Source organism: Periplaneta americana, chromosome 13, assembly GCF_040183065.1.
Source record: "Periplaneta americana isolate PAMFEO1 chromosome 13, P.americana_PAMFEO1_priV1, whole genome shotgun sequence".
NCBI classification, from domain to species: domain Eukaryota; kingdom Metazoa; phylum Arthropoda; class Insecta; order Blattodea; family Blattidae; genus Periplaneta; species Periplaneta americana.
In genome coordinates, this window is record NC_091129.1 from 84806879 (window position 1) to 84826705 (window position 19827).

The 19827-nt window shown below is 34.2% G+C and overlaps 1 long non-coding RNA gene across 1 annotated transcript; it reads left to right on the forward strand.

The window, feature by feature from the left end:
- The first annotated feature begins 7997 nt into the window (after positions 1-7997).
- Positions 7998-17431, forward strand: LOC138711584 (uncharacterized). Its single transcript, XR_011335400.1, has 3 exons — positions 7998-8080; positions 13775-13805; positions 16999-17431. It is a non-coding gene; the product is annotated as an uncharacterized lncRNA (long non-coding RNA).
- Positions 17432-19827: the final 2396 nt, after the last annotated feature.

Here is a 19827-nt window from a genome sequence, read left to right on the forward strand (position 1 = left end):
TACCAGTGATGTCAACTGATGCCCATAGGAGCAAGAGCGCGCTTCAGAGCCAAGGAGAGCCTTAGCGCTTTACAGCTGAAAGGAAAAAGACAGAAGAAAGAGGTAGTATATGCCGCTTGGTCGAGCTATATAAAGGGATGACCAGAACTGATTCAATGGATAAAAGGAGGAGAACTTACTAAAACTGTATCCATATTAATTTTTAGATTTGTCTGAGAAGTATAAGTGCGTTATAAAAATGTAAGTTTTAATTTTAATGTTCATTTTTCACATGTTTGCTTTTTTATTCATAAGGAATATTTTCTCAACTTTTTTATACAAAAGTGAAATTTTCAGATATGTTTGTTTAGTAGCCTTAAAGGTACTAAAACAATGTTTTCGTAAATCTAATATATCGTAAATACGTATTACTGAAGATAGTGTATTAAAATGTTTGAAAATATTCGCATGGAAAATGTTTGTAAGGAAATGAATTAACAAAGCAAATACTGTTACATCACAAACAAAAGACATTTGCCTATGTGTTGGTAAAACTTCAGCTCTATAGCTTAAGCAGATTTCGGATAATTTAATATTCTGATAACAGAAAGTTGCGCACCAGTATCACCTAAAAGGATAATGCTATGAGTTTTATTATGTAATATTAGTTACAGTTAAAACATATACCTAGACAATTTTGCTTTGTACTATAATATTTTTTTGATTACTTTTATAAGGCTAAAGATACCATCAATATCAATTTCAACTTATCATGTCGTATTCAGTGTCTTTCTTTGGGATAACACTTTCTTTATGAATGATGTGTTTAATTCACTTAGTACAGTATAGTTGTAGTTATTATGGAATTTGTGTGACTATTCCTTCCTTACTCTTTATTATGTTATTAACGTTTAAAACACAACTGCAATATTAGGCTAAGAAATAAGTGTTAGTACTTTTATTTTACAGACAATATAGAAAATAACAAACAGAAAGAAGCCATATAAAAATAACGACATAAAATTTCACCTTCCGTTTGAAGTTTGTGCGCCACTGATTTCTTAATCCAACAGGCTGCTTATTCCTCCTAGCATACCTAGCGCTTAATGCCCGCGCACGACGTCAAGGTCAGAAAATGCGCTTGCTTTGACATCACTGGGCTATACTATCACGAAGCAATCTCCCTTTCTGATAGCTCATTCTTTCCTCACTTGCACATCTTACACGACAGGTCTCGCCTTATTTCTGTACCGTGTAATTTAGTAATCATCCACAAGCGTGATTTGTGTGTTAGCCAACGCAACTCGTTCTCAGAGGATCGCTTTGACTTGAACTTGATTTTCCTTTAACTGATTATATAGATGTTTTTACGCATTTCCTTACTGAAAATCCAATGACAGGTAATATTTACTCAAGAAAACCGGAGGATCACTCCCGCCCTTCGCTTAAGCTTGCCATCGATCCCTGTCCTGAATAAGATTTAATCCAGTCTCTATCATCATATTAAACCTCCCTCAAATGCATAATAATATAATACTCCCTTCTACGTCTCGGCCCCCCCCAAATGACTTTTTCCCTCCGCCCTCCCTACTAACACTACATATGCATTTATGGTTTCGCTCATACGTTCTACATGCCCTGCCCATCTCAAACGTTTGGATGTAATGTTCCTAATTATGTCAGGCGAAGAATACAATGCATGCAGTTCTGCGTTGTGTAACGTCCTCCATTCTCCTGTAACTTCATTCCTTTTATTTATTATTATTATTATTATTATTATTATTATTACTATTATTGTTTGCATAAATATCATAAAGAGATAGTGAGAGAGTTAAAAAAATTGCACTAAATGTGAGATCGATTATTTAATTGGCATTTGAGGCATTGACATGGGAAAGGTCGTAACTGCCAAAAATTCGAATTTTTAGGTTTTTCATTGAGAAGGTAGTAAATGGCCATGCCAAAGGCACAGAGAAGGTAGTATGTCCGTATGTAATGAAACGAAGTTGGAAACGTAGTCACTAGAATTTGTAAGTTGTATGTGCACAGCTGTTGGCGCGGAGAAGGTAGTAGTAACTCCTTTTACAACATCAGAGTGTCTCTAGACAAATATGGGCTGATAACTGTGCAGGGAAGAATAAGAATCGGATGATTCTAATGGTCCTGATTTACATTATTGCCAAGAAACATTTTGATTCAGTGGACTTGAAATTCCTGGTTTCAGAACATTCCTACATGCCATGTGATAGGGAATTTGGCATCATAGAGAAAAGAAAACAAAAAGATGCAAGACCATGGTTCCAGAAGAGGTAAGACCTAATAATGTATTAATAATGAAGGATGAGGATTTCTTCGACTTTTGTGCAGAATGTGGCAAGTTTTTTAATACAACTCCTATCAAAATCAGCACCCTCAACTGGACCAGACTCTCAAGAGCTGATTTTCCTCTAATAAAAACAAGACAGTCATTTAATGACCTTGAAATGTGAACAGAGCACAGGATGTTTAAGAAAGGACAGTCATTAACGTCAATCACTAACTTGCAGTGCTTGCAACGCCTTGAAAGAAGACCAGTCGTCCCTGATGCCAAAAAGAGAGACTTGTTATCTATGTTAGATTTCCTCGATGAAAAGTATCATGCATTTTACCGAAAAATTTGGGCATAATGTATAAATAACGTTAATTCTCAGTTTGGCTAAGGAGTGATTTCAATGTTTTATCTTCATAAAATAGGATTTCACAGATAAATCTGTGCCAGACTTTTCAAATTTCATATGTGACACAAACATGAGTGTATGCCTTTCACTTAAAGCAGTTCCTGTAATAATGTAAGTGAGAAAGTGTTCATAAATTTGTTTTTTGCTTCCCCTGAAAAGTTTTGTTTCTGGCAGTTACTACCTTTCCCATGTCAGCGCCTCAATTATTATCCTCATACTCATTATAAAATGTAAGATTGCTATCTATCTACACGCGAAGCTTACATAATATTACTTACATATTTTTACACATAAAAGGAACAAAATTTCACATATACAATGATCGTGAATGTTATCACAAAACGTGACATCCTAAAATAGACTAATCAATACGATAGAAGGCACTTGGCACGCATACTCCAAACAGAAAGTGAAAATTTCTTAACAACCCAGAAAGCTTTGTTTTATACAATTTTCTACATATTCGCCTTTTCCCTCGTGTCTCCTCCATACTTACTTTTCATTTTTCACAATTTATTTCCTACCGACTTTTGAGACTGAAAAATGCTCGCTAAACTAATAATAGTCTCTCTCCCTTTTTATTATATGCGCAGAATGAAGTACAATCTAATTTTTGGAAATAAAGCAGTGTTGTCTGTAGTATGATACCCCAAACGTACACTAATTTTCAGTAGTTTTACTAACATGATCTATTTCTGAATTTGCTTCACAAAATTTTTAATTATACTAATAAATACTACACGTCGCAATAATTAGAATATATTTATGACATTACCGTTACCATTACATTTGCAATGAATAGTTTCGATCAGTGACAATTTATAGTGTCAATGAAATGTGGTCCATAGTGTCAGTGAAATGTGTTATATAGTGTCAGTGAAATGTGTTTTGAAGTGTAAGTGAAATGTGTCATAGTGCCAGTGCACTGAGTGAAATGAGAGTAAAGTGAAAGATTATTATCTGTACCAATGTGAAATTTCAGTAGAGCCTATACATATTATATAGGTTGTAATGTAAAATTAGGTTCACTTATTAATTAGGTTATTTTATGTATCATTATTAATTGTAATTATTTTGTATATAATTGTATTGTGTATTGTATAATTGTATTGTCTCTGTAATTTATTGTGTATTCTTTATAGTGTTTGTAACACTGCCACCGGGCACCGGGTGCTTGTCCACTTGCAGTGTAAATAAATACATAATATATAAGATTCATATAGGTATATCATCAAAAATATTCAATGTTTTTCTCTACAAAGAAGAAGACAGAATGTTATATATTATTTTGATCCGTAAGAGGAAGAAGAATTGCTTTGGTCGCTGGATGAGAAGAAACTGCCTGCTGAAGAATACACTAGAATGAATGGTAAACGGGAAAAGAGTTCGGAACTGAAGCATATATTAGATGACAGACGACATTAAGATCGTTCTCACCCATTCTCCCGAACCACCCGAATCAAATATCCCGAATGTGTACATACCAGAAAGGACAATCCCACGAATCCAATCACCCTAAGTTTAAACCCCGAAAAATTTACCTGAATTAAAAATCACAAAGGATACAAAGCTCCGAAAGCACAACGAACTAACAATTCATTGTATTGCTAATCTACGGAGGGTCAAATAGTGAAAACTAGGAAGAAATGTATCTAAAGTTATTACCTCATTCCAGAAAACGTGTTAAATATTTAACTTACTATGGATTCGTCAGCCTTCTTCGTACTGTTATCGGAACGTGAGAGTTTCAGGATGACGCGACGTTGAGTAGACTGAAAAGGTGAGACCAACCAGGCAATCCTCAGTTATCATCCGATGTGGAAGAAGTTTCCGAATGTTACTCTAGAATTTCTCAAGGAGAATATTTTTCTTCTATGATTACTCCAGCAAAAATGTCGAGCGAAAATCTTGTGTGGAAGTGTTTGCGATGTGTCAAAATTCAGAATTGCTAATGAAAAGTCACACTTGATATCTCCATGGTTTGTTCCATTTTGTTCTCAAAGTGAGATATCGCGAAGAAAGGAATCCAAAGATGGAGGACGATTTAGTGACCTTACCACTCGTGCACGCATTTTTCCCAACCAAAGTAAAGCTATGTATGCAAATTTTCTTATATTAAATTTAAACTCTACGAGAAGAATGGGGATCGCAATCTCATATTCGGAAATAGTTATGTGGTGACTTTGAAGTAGCTATCATTACCAATGACACAGAAACGTTTTGTAATAGCCGAATATCCTCTTCTTTTTTCACTTAGGCCGAAACGTCCACAGACTTGTACAGTCAGAAGGCCTGCAGGAGGTATACAATGATAAAGAGGACAGAGAAGTTAAGAGCATTTGTTCATTGCGAGAATGTTGGCAACGCTTTTTTAGGAGATTCGAGACATAGCACAAGACAATATGTTAACCATTTTAGATATCTTCGACCTCAATTCTGTTACAGATCATCAGGCAAGAGGCAGAGAATTTTCCAAACTTCCACGTTTCCCTACGACTTTCTGGAGCCAGCACAATGCGAATAGAAAATAATCACCGCACGAGCAATATAAGTGAGGGGTGGCATTACCGTTTTCAAATTCTCGTAGACAAACTTTTTTAGAATTTTTATTTCTTCATAATTATTAGTGTATAAATCTTTCGGGATTATTAGTTTTCTGGAATTTGTCGTCTGGAATAAAAGAGTTTCCTGGGGAAGTTAATTCGGGAAATTAGATTCAAGGAAATGGTAATTTAGATGAATAGCCTCGGGTAATTACGTCCGTGAATCCATTAAGATATATTAATCATAAGCGGATAGAAAGAGGAAGGGAGAAAATAGGAAAGATTGGGGAATCCTGAGTTAGTGGTAAAAGACATGCCCTTGGCCAGAAAACTATGAATGAATGAATGAATTAATTAATTATAAAATGTTGCCAAGCATTTAGAAATGTCCACCGACGTACCTCAGGCGGTAGCGCGTTTCCGTGTTAATACGGTGTTGTGCTCGGACATGGATTTAATTTCCGCTTGCGCTTGTTACCTGATTGGGTAACTCCGAGGTTTTCCCCAACCGTAAGGTGAATGTTAGGTTGTCTACGATAAATCATCAACCTCATCTCACCAAATACCATCTCTCTATAATCAATTCTATCGATGCTAAATAACTCCGTGGTTGAAAAACCGCTGTTAATAACCAAATAAAAATTATAAATGGAGAAATCATAAACATATTTATTCAAATGACTTCTTGGCAAGAACAAAATGAAGACGATAATGTCAAAAGCAAGATTAAAAGACAAAGGCCTGTTTATATTAAGCTAATGCATTCCAAAAATTCATTATCAATGATTGCAGAAATGAATTCTATCAGATGGAAAATTAAATGAAACCGAAACTTTGTACAAACAACTAAAAGAAGCAGTGAACAATACAGGGAGAAATGACTATGTCATAATTCTAGTAGATTTGAATGCCAGAATTGGCAAGTCAGAAATAACAAGTATCACTGGTTCACATAGCTAGAGAAAGTATAATAAACAAAAATGGACGATGTCTAAGACAGTTTTGCATATATAACAACCTAAGAATAACTAATTCGTTTCACCCACATAAAAATATTCATACACTTGCACAGAAAGAAGAAGCCAATCAATCATTAACTATATTATTACTAATGAGAAAATGTGGCTTAATTCTCAGGAACTTTGTGTACTCCAAGATTATGACGCACTTACATCATGGCAAAACTTAGAGATAAAACCGACTTATAACATAAATATTAATAAGGTAAGAAGAATGTATTACTTAACTCAGTTTGTAATTAGAGTGACTTGTAGTCATGAATGTTGTTTAACGATTTAGTTTAATCTACACTTACAAAATTCTGAACTTAACAAATAATTTCTCAATACCATTGCCAATCTTTCTTACTGTAGTATATAAAGACATTGAGGAACTGACTAGTCATGAACGCGACAATATTCTTCGAAATAATTAGTTCTGAGGTATGAAGTCGGTTTACGTTTCATAGCTTTCTTTAGTCTTATTTATTAGGTCTATTATTATTACCCTCTTTTACATTAAAATAATACAATTCTTTGTTTGTATTTATCAGAACTGGAATATTAAACCAACTTATCTAGAGAATGAACGAGTTATAAATATTAAAATTTTATAGAGAAATGCGTTAAATCCTATGCCACAAAAAATAATATGAAACAATGGTGCTAACAGGTTCTGTATTGTAGCTGTGAAGAGTTATAAATGTGCTGACTGAATAGGACTACAGATTACATTAAAATAAATAAAACACATTTTATGGCGTTTTGTAAGTAAGTGCACAGTTAATTATAAAATAGGGGGGAAAATGTAATTTGGCAATAGAGGAATTTAGGCTCACTTAAGAAAAAACACACACACGCACTCGTTCTGAATAGCTGCACCCCGTCCCTGTACATGTACATCTCAAACGTAATAAAGATTTTATATTAATTTCAGTGTCCCTTATCGTCTCTTTCAAAATGCAGGATTATTTCACTTCCATCCTGTACATGTACAAATAATAAAAAAAATGGCCAAATGGACTAAGTGGGTTTTGGGTTCATTCTCTTCAATTACTTGTGATAATTTATCTGTAATGTTGTGGCCAAATTTTTAACTATACAATCTGCTCACTCGTTACAAAAATAAATGTTAATATCATTTATTAAAATGTTCATAGAAATAAGTTTCAAAATAAACATACTATGTAGCTGTGTTTGAATAATAACGGAAGTCACTCATACACACAAACAAAGTCGACACTATTATATTTAACGTATCATTGAAAAGAGTTCATTATAGCAAGAACTCAATCTGGAATGTAATTCAAAATTGCGGAAATATTAGATATATTATTTATACGATACAAGGAACTAGTAAGATATTATAAAATATTTAGTATGTATCGGAGCGTAAATTTCTAAAGCCAAAAACACTTTATCCTCTATAGACTATTACTGATTATCAGACATATGTGTACTGAATGTTAATTTAGATTAAACCAGGATTCTTCATAGGGGAATTAAAGATCTAAATACTCAGTCTAAATATACTGCAAAGCAATCAGCCCTGTCTCTAAACGAGAGAACTGTAAAGAACATTCACTATTATTTCCCAGGAAATGTACATTTTTCTGCAGACAAAGAAGTAATATATTTCTGTGCTCCTACAAATGATGAAGCCTTCATTTGCATCGTCAGGACTCATTCCACGGTCCTTGAGGTTTCTAATAACGTCATCCAAAGTTTTTCTATGCTATACTTCAAATAATTTCATTTCCAGTTGCGTCTGAATATATCTTAGACAACAATGGCCACGAATCGTTCCTTCGTCTTCAACTTTGCCATCTTAATTGTAATGGCGGTATGTATAAAACTATCATCTTTCCACTACATTTAAGGTTAAATTAATTGTGAAAGCATATATATAATAAACCGTGAGCAAACACAGTTTTTTACAACAAAGTAGATAAAAATAACGTCATTCGAAATGTTAGTTTAAATGCGTGCAAGTTCTACCTGTTTAGTTATCTTAATAAAGTCGATCTCGAGCCACTAAAATATCATGAATAAGTAGTATATATATATATATATATATATATATATATATATATATATATATATATATATATATATATATATATATGGTAAACATTGGTAATTTCGTGATAATTTTATGAAAACTAATTTAAAATTCAAATGTGTAAATATATCCTTATTCCGATTTTTTCATCTCAAAGACGATAACTTGCTGTACAAATCTGGAGACATAAAAGATTGGATACGTTCTTGAATGTGTGCCAAAAACTACTCTTACAACTTAAGCTGAAAGGTTGGTTGTTTCGTGATAACCTTGGTAATTTCGTGATATTGCATTGATAATTTCGTGAGAGGTAGAAGAATTGTGGAAAAATTCATTAGAGTCAAATGAAATTCTCATTTATTGTTACAAGACTTCCAACATAGTAATTCCGTCTAATATTCATAGCAAGAAAACATAGAAATACATATCAACACTTAATAAGAATGATATCAAAGTAAAAATTGAAATTGAAAAGAGATCTTCTTTGCCCTGAAAGGGTGAACACTTTTATTACGGACTTTACTATAGCCTATATTACTAGGGTAACTCCAAAATTAATGCATAACATTTGCTTAAAAATTATATTTTTATCCTACAGCTTTGCTATTTTCACGGAATGTAGATGCATCCTTAAGGAAGAAAATGTCACTTTTCCACATAATCCCCGTCCCTTTCAACTGCCTTACGTAACCTAGGAACGAGGGACTGTAGACCAGCACGGTAAAAGTCTGAGCCACTCTTTAGCAGCATGCACAAGGGAGTCATCTTCTAACCTCGTTCCGCGAAGGGATCCTTCAGTTTACCAAAGAGATTGTAATTGCACGGTGCCAGTTCAGGACTGTAAGGCGGATGTTTCAGTGTTGTCTATCCGAATTTTCTGATCTGGTCTGTGGTCTTGTGACTGACATATGGCTGTGCGTTGTCGTGCAATAGCAGAACATCCTGCTTCTCCCGATATCGTCGAACACGACTCAGTCGAACTTGTAGTTTCTTGAGAGTTGCAACATACCCGTCAGAATTAATGGTGGTTCCGCGTGTCCACAAGCAAGAGTCCTTCTGAATCGAAAAACACAGTAGCCATAACGTTTCCTGCCGAAGGTGTACTTTTGAATTTCTATTTCTTTGGTGACTTTGCATGATGCCACTCCATTGTCTGCCTCTGTTTCCGGTCCAAAATTGTGGAGCCATGTTCCATCTTCTGTCACAATTCTTGCAAGTATGTCATCTAGTACTTATCAATGACACTTAGCATGATAATAAATCAAACAGAAGCTACACTGAACCCATTGCGTCTCCGTTTTCTTTTTTGTTATCACATCTTGTCTTGAGATTTCTAAAATTCCTATTGTAATACATTTTATACTATTTTAAAAATTGTAAAACTTAATGCGCAACAAAATTTCGCTCAAACAGCTAAGATTTCTATCAGTAAAGCTAAGCCTGTATGGCGACTACAGATGAATCTAAAATTCCAAAAACATTTACTAAAATTTCATGAAGATACAATAAATCTTTGTACCAAATATCATATGCTTACCTTTAGTAATAAGCCTGTAATGTAATTACAAACATCCACAAAATTTGTATGCCTGAGACGTCGACGTAAACTTGCTCTCTCCAAACATAAAAGCTCACTGAAGTAACTACAATAGTCACACAAAGCTTTGCTGGATGTTTCTGGAAACTGGACAACATATGCAATTCCTTGGCGGAAATTTGGATCTCGTAACACCATTGGTTAGTTCACAAAAGAGCAAAGAAAAAGTATCACGAAATAACCACTGCCACGAAATTACCAATGTTTACCCTATATATATATATATATATATATATATATATATATAGGTACACGTGATGAACCGTAAGTAATGCCATTAATTTCAGGGGTGTCATCCTTTGAGATATTTTACACTAGGGATGCAAAACTGTGCTCCAATTGAAGCACGCGTCATAAGTCGGAACACGTAACTTATGCCTTCCCTTCAACCCTCACAGCATTGTACGGTAGTCGGAGGAGAGAAGAGAGAAGAGAGAACAGTGTGTTTGCCAAATGTAACACAAACGTATTGAAGGCTCCGGCCTTGTTGATGGGGGAACGAACTCTTTCCCCATGTTTCTACCTCTCTCTACCCCAATTTTTCAACCCTGTTTCAGACAAAAACGGTTAATACAACTTTAGTTGTTTTTGCTTCCTTGTCGAGAAAAATAGTAGTTTATAGTGAGAGTAAAATTAGATTGTATTAGCGAGTAGAAAGTTTAGCGCCAGAGGCGAAGCCGAGGGTAACAATTTCCACAACGGCATAAAATCTGTTTACTCTCATGTGTTTTACAATATTTTATCCATATGTAGTATCTAAATTTAATTTTAAATTGTACGCCTTTTCTTTGTAATGTGTTGTTTGTGAAGAATTTATAAGTGAATGAATGTATGGATTTTATAGTTGCTAATGTGTTCGTTGTCATGGAAAGTTTTCAAATCATAGCAATGAATTAAAAACTTTTAATTCAGTGCTGTGAAAAGATATTGTTTATGTTGTAAGGACGATGGATTGAAGAACAGTTTAGATACCAGTTATTGATAAAATTCTTCGTATGAAACATTTCATACCTTACTTGGGGAAAGTTTTTAAAATAATTCCCAATATCCTCAGTCATTTAAGAAAGCAGTGTATTATGATAATAAATGACTGAAATAATTTTAGTTTTGTCCTTTAAATGAGCAGAAATTAGATCCGAACAAATGTAAGTTATTCGTTCAGTATAGGAATTTTAAAACATGGTACTATATGATGACGTTGTAAACGTTAGTGCTTGGGGAGGTGCAGTTCTTGTATGCAAGAGACAACGAGAAATGTTAACGTAATTCAACTACTTTCAAAGATAACTCGAGAAATTTCATTTCTTGTACGTAAGTTTATCAGTTTATACTTTAGAAATCAAAGTAGGATGGAACTATTTCTAATTGCTTTAAGAAGAAGCTGAGATATTTTAATCATTAATTAGATCTTTTAATATAAATTAAGTTTCTCTTATTGGCTGTGTTCACCGAATGTTCAGTTAAATTAAATCGAAAGTATAAAAATGATACTTCTAATTTTATTCGTTACTTTAACGTAAAATAAGCATGTCTTATTTTCATTTCTTCATTTTGAGTTTTAAAGTTTTCAAGTTTTTTTTATAACTTGAAATAGGCACAGTTATTGTTTACGATGTCTAGAACATTCAATCGAAATGAGAATGTAGAAATATATTTTAATGTTTTAAATTTAGTTTCAAATAAGCATGTCTTATTGCCCGTGTTCTCTAATATTGAATTAATTTTATGTTGGTGAGTTTATTATAATTTTTTCAAGATACTGTTTAACGTGAAAAGAGCATTGTTCATTCTAAGTTCTCTAACACAGTTTAAAAACAAAAATTAAGCGGTATGTTATCTGAATTTTTATTACGAATTTAAAAACAATGTGCAGTAATGGCACAAAAAAAATGGACCGACCCTTGTATCTGATTTCAGAGCCTTGTTTACAGTGACAGCACTATAGACTGGTAACTAAGACTTTCGTGATTCAAATTATGCCTGGGAAAAAAGTTTTTTTTTGTTCCTTATTCGAATTTATTCCTAATATTTTTCGATTGCAGTTATATTTTACTACTTAATTAAATTATTATTCCCAGAATATGAATTTTGCAAGCTTATTTCCTAATGGCTTTCGAAATGGGGTACATCAGCAGTCGAAACTACACAATTTCAATAGATTACTCGCTATCTTGTGTATGCGGGCGTGGCATGCGCAGTGGCTCATTTCGGGGAATTTGATTATTCCGTCGGTCCGGTTTTTTGCCACTACTGTACATAGCAATTAACTTCAACATATCAGGCGAAGGGATTGTTCAGAGCAACACAGATTAATGTGTACTCGCGATTCGTTGAATCGTTGCACGATCTCATAACTCATGTATTTTAAGCATCTTCTGGAAAAGCATTCAAAACATAGCAAAGTGGTATTTTATTTTTTATTGCTCTTTACTGAAGGAATCATTCACCAGAATCAATAACTTACGGTTCATCTTGTATGTAGGTAATACATAGGTATACATTTATCTACCCGTATATGTATATTTATTGTCATAACTAGACAGTGGATGCGGGATGACTTATCGTTGAATGTAGGTGCACATTTACTATATGTTACATTTTTTTTTTTTCATTCAGACCATTGGCTCAACAGGGTTTAAACGTAAACAGACGACGTCAACATGCTACTGTATCTCCGTACAGTCAGAAGGAAAAGAAAAATAACGTACTGTAGTAGTGTAGCACATACCTTGCAAGTTCAGTCCTCGTCATCATTGGTGCAATTACCAGCGTTGAAGTGAACGACGATATATTCTCGTAAGTTGTCGAAGCTGAATCGTCTTCGCCTATCGCTTAAACAGTTTTTGTATCGAGAGAATTTCTGAAGAAAAACTCTAAAATGGGGATCACTCAATTTCTTTAGAGGAATATTTGCACTGGGCATCATGTTGCAAATGTCGTTTAGACCCGCACAACTAAATGATGAAGATGATGATGATGATGATGATTTTATTTTATTGGGTTATTTTACGACTCTGTATCAACATCTAGGTTATTTAGCGTCTGAATGAAATGAAGGTGATAATGCCGATGAAATGAATCCGGGGTCCAGCACCGAAAGTTACCCAGCATTTGCTCGTAATGGGTTGAGGGAAAACCCCGGAAAAAACCTCAACTAGCTAACTTGCCCCGACCGGGATTCGAACCCGGGCCACCTGGTTTCTCGGCCAGACGCGCTGACCGTTACTCCACAGGTGTGGACATGATAATGATGGTTCCTCAGATTTCATTTCAACCATTTACTGTGCGATGTACTGTTGCAATGTTTCTCTATAGGCTGAATTGTTCTGGTTTTTATTTCAATATTACAAACGTACATTACACACGATATTGTCTTCGTTAATATATAAAATGTCACTCTCATACTTCTTAATTGCATTTCGTATCTCTAAGCGACTTTAACGTTTTGACTTCGACATTATGAATGGATCAGCACTACACTATTCAACTCGTACTAAATACTTGAACAGGATAACACAACTGCACACATTGTGTTGGAATGTGGACCGGGGTTCCTTCGTTATGTACGCTCCTGTACTCGCCAGGTACACAAAAACCAACGACGCGGCACGTGCCATATACTCCGATACGAAACAACTTCACTTTTCCTTAACTCATCCCGCATCCACTGTCTAGTCATAACGATTATGCACGATTTCTATATCATTCGTTAATGATGGTCTAGTTATATTTGATACCGATGTACAGTACATATAGTCTTTTAAATATTAATATTTATGAGGTAACAAAAAATTAACCGCAACATAACTTTTATTCTGTAAGAGTTATAATTAAATCACATTAGTGTAATTCCTTCCTGTCTCCATTTGTAATTTCAGATATTTGCCGCTGACCGCAGCCTTGTTGAAGGTGAGTCAAATACCGAACACAGAATGATATTCGTGCTGATAATCACTTGATCACAATTTGTCAATTCTTCAGTTGCATATATTACGATAATTAGAAATAATTAACGTCACTACTTTCTGTTATATGTAAAGCTTGCGTAATAATATGTAAATCCACCGCTGTGAGAGAACGGTTAGTATGCCTGACCGTAGAACGAGCGTGCCTCGGTTTAAATCCTGATGGAGTCAAGTTTGCTGGTTGAGAATTTTTGCGGAGTTTCCACTCAACCTAATAAGAGTAAATGCTGAGTAACTTTCGACGCTGGACCCCGGACTCATTTCGCGGCATTATCACCTTCATCTCACTCAGACACTAGATAACCATAGCAGTTAGAAAAGCGTCGTAAAATAACCAATTAAAAATAACATGTAGTTTTGCACGTATGTGTCACTGTACATGTGTCTCTGACGTGAAGCGAGGTGACGATGACCGATAGAAAAGATTAATTTAAGAATGTGGTTGTGTCAAGCAGAAAGAAATCAAAGTAACCATATTAATAATATTACACTATAGCATACTATGCTACAAGGTTGGGAAGTGCTTTTTAAAAAAATCGAGGAAAAGTTTGAAAAACGAGCAAAGCGAGTTTTTCAACTTCCTAGTTTTTGTACTGCACTTTACAAACGTGTATTGTACAGTATTTTTTGCACAATAGTACATTTTGAAAACAACATATATTTTTTAAATATTAATATAATTATTGTACCTACGTACGTTAGACTAAGACATGCTGAAGGATTCTCAGCAAGACGTTAGTCATAGATGTCAGTAAATGGCAGGAGTAGCTTCAATTAGAACCCCAGAGAAGTTATTTGTAATATTTCGACATACTTATCTTGGCTGGTAACTCTGAATGTAGTAAAATCAACTGTCAATAGTGGAGTCCCTTTGCTGTAACGACGAAAAAACAAACGTATGGGATAGATTCTGTCGGATGCTTTTCCAATTCACTGCGGGCTAAAGCAAGGAGATCCACTATCACCTTTTCTTTTTAACTTCGCTGTAGAATATACCATTAGAAAGTCCAGCATAACAGAGAGGTTTTGGAATTGAACGGGTTACATCAGCTCCTTGTTTATGCGGATGACGTGACTATGTTAGGACAAAATCCATTAACTATTGGGAAAACAAGCGAAATTTGCTTGAAGGAAATAAAGAGCTACGTTTGGGCGTAAATTCCGAAAAGACAAAGTATGTGATTATGTCTCGTGACCAGAATATTGTACGAAATGGAAATATAAAAATTGGAAATTTATTCCTTAAATTGGTGAAAGAATTCAAATCTCTTCGAGCAACAGTAACAAATATAAATGACACTCGGGAGCAAATTAAATACAGAATAAATGTGGAAAATGCCTATTATTATTCGTTTAAGAAAGGTTTCTCATACATTCTACTCTCAAATAAACTGAAGGTTAGAATTTATGAAACAGTTATATTACCGGTTCTTCTGTACGGTTGTGAAACTTGGACTCTCACTTTGAAAGAGGAACAGAGGTTAATGGTGTTTGAGAATAAGGTGCTAGGAAAATATTTGGGGCTAAGAGGAATGAAGTAAGAGGTGAATGGTGAAAGTTACATAAAGCAGAACTGCATGCATTTTATTCTTCAGTTGACATAATTAGAAACATTAAATACAGACGTTCGAGAAGGGCAGGGCACTTATGGGTGAATCCATAATTGCATATAGAGTATTAGCCTAGCTGGGAGACCGGAGGGAATAATACCTTTGGGGAGACCCAGAAGTAAATGGGAGGATAATATTAAAATGGATTACAGGGAGGTGGGATATGATGATAGAGACTGAATTAATCTTGCACAGAATAGGAACCGATGGTAGGTTTATGTGAGAGCAGCAATAAACCTCCGGGTTCTTTAAAAACCATGAGTAAGTGAGTATAATCAGGAAGTATTGATCGTCTTTATGACAATGTTAATTTGTGTGCATAATGTACTCGCAGATATTGGTTGTGAAAAAATGACTTACATAACTCACATTTTCCATAGTGTATTTCGGTAAAAATATCGAAATATATTTTTTCCAGTATCATAATACTTCTACATGCGTGATCCCAGAATTAAAACACAAAATTCTTTCATTGGCACGCATTTTATTTTTTCAATCCACTTTCTTAAACATCGTTCAGAATAGTCCGCTTGAGGTGTTATAAGTTATGACTGTTCCCAACGTTATGGTAGCTTTTGGATGACGCTTAATTCTCTTTTCAAGTGTAGGTCTCGGATGCATTGGGTCACAGCTGTATCCTTTTCTTTTAACGTAGCAAAATGTTGACTCCAAGTGGGTTTTTCATTTTCGGAAAATGACAGTCAGATGGATTCATGTCCGGGCTGTAGGCTGGCTGAGGAATTGCTTTCCGCTTGTAATCAGTCATACCGCATTAACTGGCTCGGCGAATTGTGGTCTTGCATTATCGTAGAGAAACACCACATCAGATTCAAATAGCTGTAGTTGATTCTGTCAAATTTTTGGGCACAGTAAGAGCTATGTTTGCACAAGTCATCCGTCTGTCTTCTACTTAAGAATTGGCAACAATTACCTCTGTATGAAATCCGGTGATGATTGCAGTCTTCCAGTACGTTGGTTATCTACTTTAGGAATATGATCTTCACGGAAACGTCGAGACCATCAGGAAAGGGTGCCACAATGTATTATAGAGTCAGTACACACCTCTCTCTAAGCAATTCATATATTTCCGGTGCCGTACGTTCACGTAAAGTTTCTATTTCAATTAATGATCTTTGATCTCAAACAGTGACGTCATCTGACTGATTTTCGTCGTCCATTTGTATCGTTTTTACACAAAAAGATTTTAAGCAATTTAATTGAACTTGCACAGAATCGTTCGGAATAACTCTCACTGTTAACGCAATAAATGACAACCAGGCATACTCATGGATTAGGAGCGCATGAGCAGTGAGCATTACTTCTGGGATCAACCTCGTATAAGTACTTCGTAATTAAACATTTGTAAGTATATGTTACTACTATACGTTAGATATTACACCATACCGGTTTCTCCACATCGGTACATAACTATATAATCTAAAGTTCGAAGAAATGTTAGACGTAGTAGCTCAATCTAGGAGGTGAACAGACCAAAAGTACAGCATTTGATGATGATTTCTGTTATAGGTGTGAAATGTTCCAGTCGTGAAGACTGTGTGAATTACTGCACAGCAAAAAATTCTCGCCATCCAGGGTGCTACTTAAAAAGATGCTTCTGTTACGAATACATACCATCAAGGAGAGTAACTATGGAATTTGAACCTGGCTATAAATAATAATTATATGAATTAATATGATTTTCGTTTATTGTCTTACGCATTGTCTCTTTAGAAACTTACCAATTTACGAGGCTTATATGATTCCTGAATTCCATTCTGTTATATTTTATTGATCTTTATACGATAACATTATTATTTCATTCTCTTCCACTCTTAAGAGTACTCCGAGGGGAAATTTGAGTTTTCTAAACTAATCCAACTAGAAGTCTCAAATTTTGCATATTTATTATGATAAACATAAATAGTGTGTATACTAAGTTTTATCAAATTTGGTTTAAAGTAGTGTGAGTTGTTAACATTTTTGTAAAATTAAATTATTTCTAAAAAAATCGCTATTTCTGCTACAAAATTTAAGATTTTTGCAAGAAAATATATTTTTATAACTTTTAAACTCTTCCAAACAAAACTCACTCAGCAGAATTTTCATTATTTTCACTATAAATAGTAAAAAAAGTTATTTTGTGTTGTCAATCTCAAAAGCAGTAAAAAATTAGCAACTGTTAGAAAAAAAAATAAATTAAAATTTTAATTCTGTGTCACTTAAAGAAAAACCTGTTAGTAAGTTTTGTTTCATACAGTCAAAAACTCTCACAAAAATTATGCATGTAGTACAAAATTAGTATGAGAAATGACATTTTTAGTAATGTGCAAAAATTAGAAACCGAGAAAAATTATATATATTATTATATTTTTTCCGCTTTAGGGTAAGTTTGTAAGATTAGTATAACCTCAAATTATACAGCATCGGATTATTGTAATACTTACCACCAGAATTATTAGATAAACACTGAAGAACCATTGCTCTTCCTCTTGACATAAAACTCATTTTATAGATAATGCGTCTTGTATGTTTATTACAAAAACGATACCACGAATATTATTAACTTTATTTGTTACTGTGGGCTGCTAAACACAAAAGTAACTTCACGGAAAATGGTCAACAATGCTTATGTCAAACTCTGCAGTGTTGACACCCGCAAATACATTTTATCTGTAACTGGGTAAAAGTTCGTAATTTGACTTAAGAACATTTACCCAATATTGTGAAGTATAAAAAAATTCTTGTCAGTTAAGTAGTTTTACCCGATTATGATGAAGTGGAATTTGACATAAGCTGTTTTTTCCGGCTGATTTTTCCCCTTAAGGAGGCGTCCTTTGACTTGAGTCATTTTACTAAAAGTTTCTGTACTTAACTCAATTTGGTCAAAAATTGACTTAAGAACTTTTACCCTGAGACCACAGAAATAATGTCTGCTACAAAAACATATGAAGTATAATAGGATTAATGATAATTTCCTGATTATTAAGTTTATATCAAATACAAATACGACCATATTTTTTTTTTAATTTAGCAACAATGTTCCGGATTCGAATTAAGTACAATGTACACACCTTAAATCTCAAATCATTTGGACGTATTTACATAAGAGTAGCAAATTCATTACTGCACTCATAATATCAATTAGTAACATAACGTCGCTTCAGCAGAGTCAGACGTAGCTACAATCTCGAAGTAGAAACTCCTATTATCATGAATTTGTCTGGATTAGTTCTTTGTGACTTGTTCCCTTTTGGGTCTTGAAAGTATAACTGGTCTCTCTGAACGTCGAAGAAGGCCTACGCTTCTCCTTCCTATGATTTGATAATTCTGAAATAAATTTCGGTATGCTATTCTTATTCATGAGAAAGAAATTTTAACAATACATTTATCACGCTAAACCATTCTCAATATATTTCATTAATAACATTTCCAAAATACTTGGGAAATAGGTGGAAATTAAACGGTTATATTTTACCTTGATATTTAACGTAAATATATTGTGAAATATTGTGTTATTCATTTAATAACGTTTCAGCGATTTCTAAATCATCTTTCAAGACTTTAATAGCCTCAAATGTGTCAAGCGGAAGAAAATTGCAGTACGAGATAAGGACAGAGAAGGCAGTAGTTTTGCATGTATGTAGTGAAAGTGTTGACCTAAATTATGGTTTTTCAGGTTTAGTTCGTTTATATTGCAATTTCAGAATATTTCAATTATCGGACATACCTAGACTGACCAGATGTCCCCGCCTTCCGGGGACAGTCCTCGATTTTGAGTTGCCCCCGGATATTAATTTTGTCCCCAGTAGTTTAGATTTTGTTTCACTGATATTTTACACGTTAAAATTTAAGTATCGCGATGAAACTGCTGCAATTCATGCACATTTCTGAACGGTTCTCAGTATGAGACTGAACAACCAGCGAGCACAGTATGAGAAATTCTGCACTCTTTCAGAAGAACGTACCATCTTTGTCTTCCTTCGTGTTAAGCGGAAGCGTTAGAACTGCCAAAGCATCCATTTTTGAGTAGTTAAAAAACTGAGAAATTTTGTAACAAACCAACAGGTTAAAATTGCTATGATGTTTTTCAATATTAAAAAAAAAATTCTATCCCATTTGAAAATCTTCTCAAACTAGTGTCATTAATTATGTGTCTTTCAGTCAGTAATTCATCAGATGAAAGAGTTTTCTCCACAATGAACTCAATCTGGATTGATGAAAAGTCAAGAATGAAAATTGAAACAGCTTTGTTACAAGTGAAAAATTTTCAATCCTCATGTGAAGAACTTAGTGTGAAGCTATATGGGAATGAACAGAGCCTTAAAAAGATACATTCTTCAGACCAGTACTTGTAAA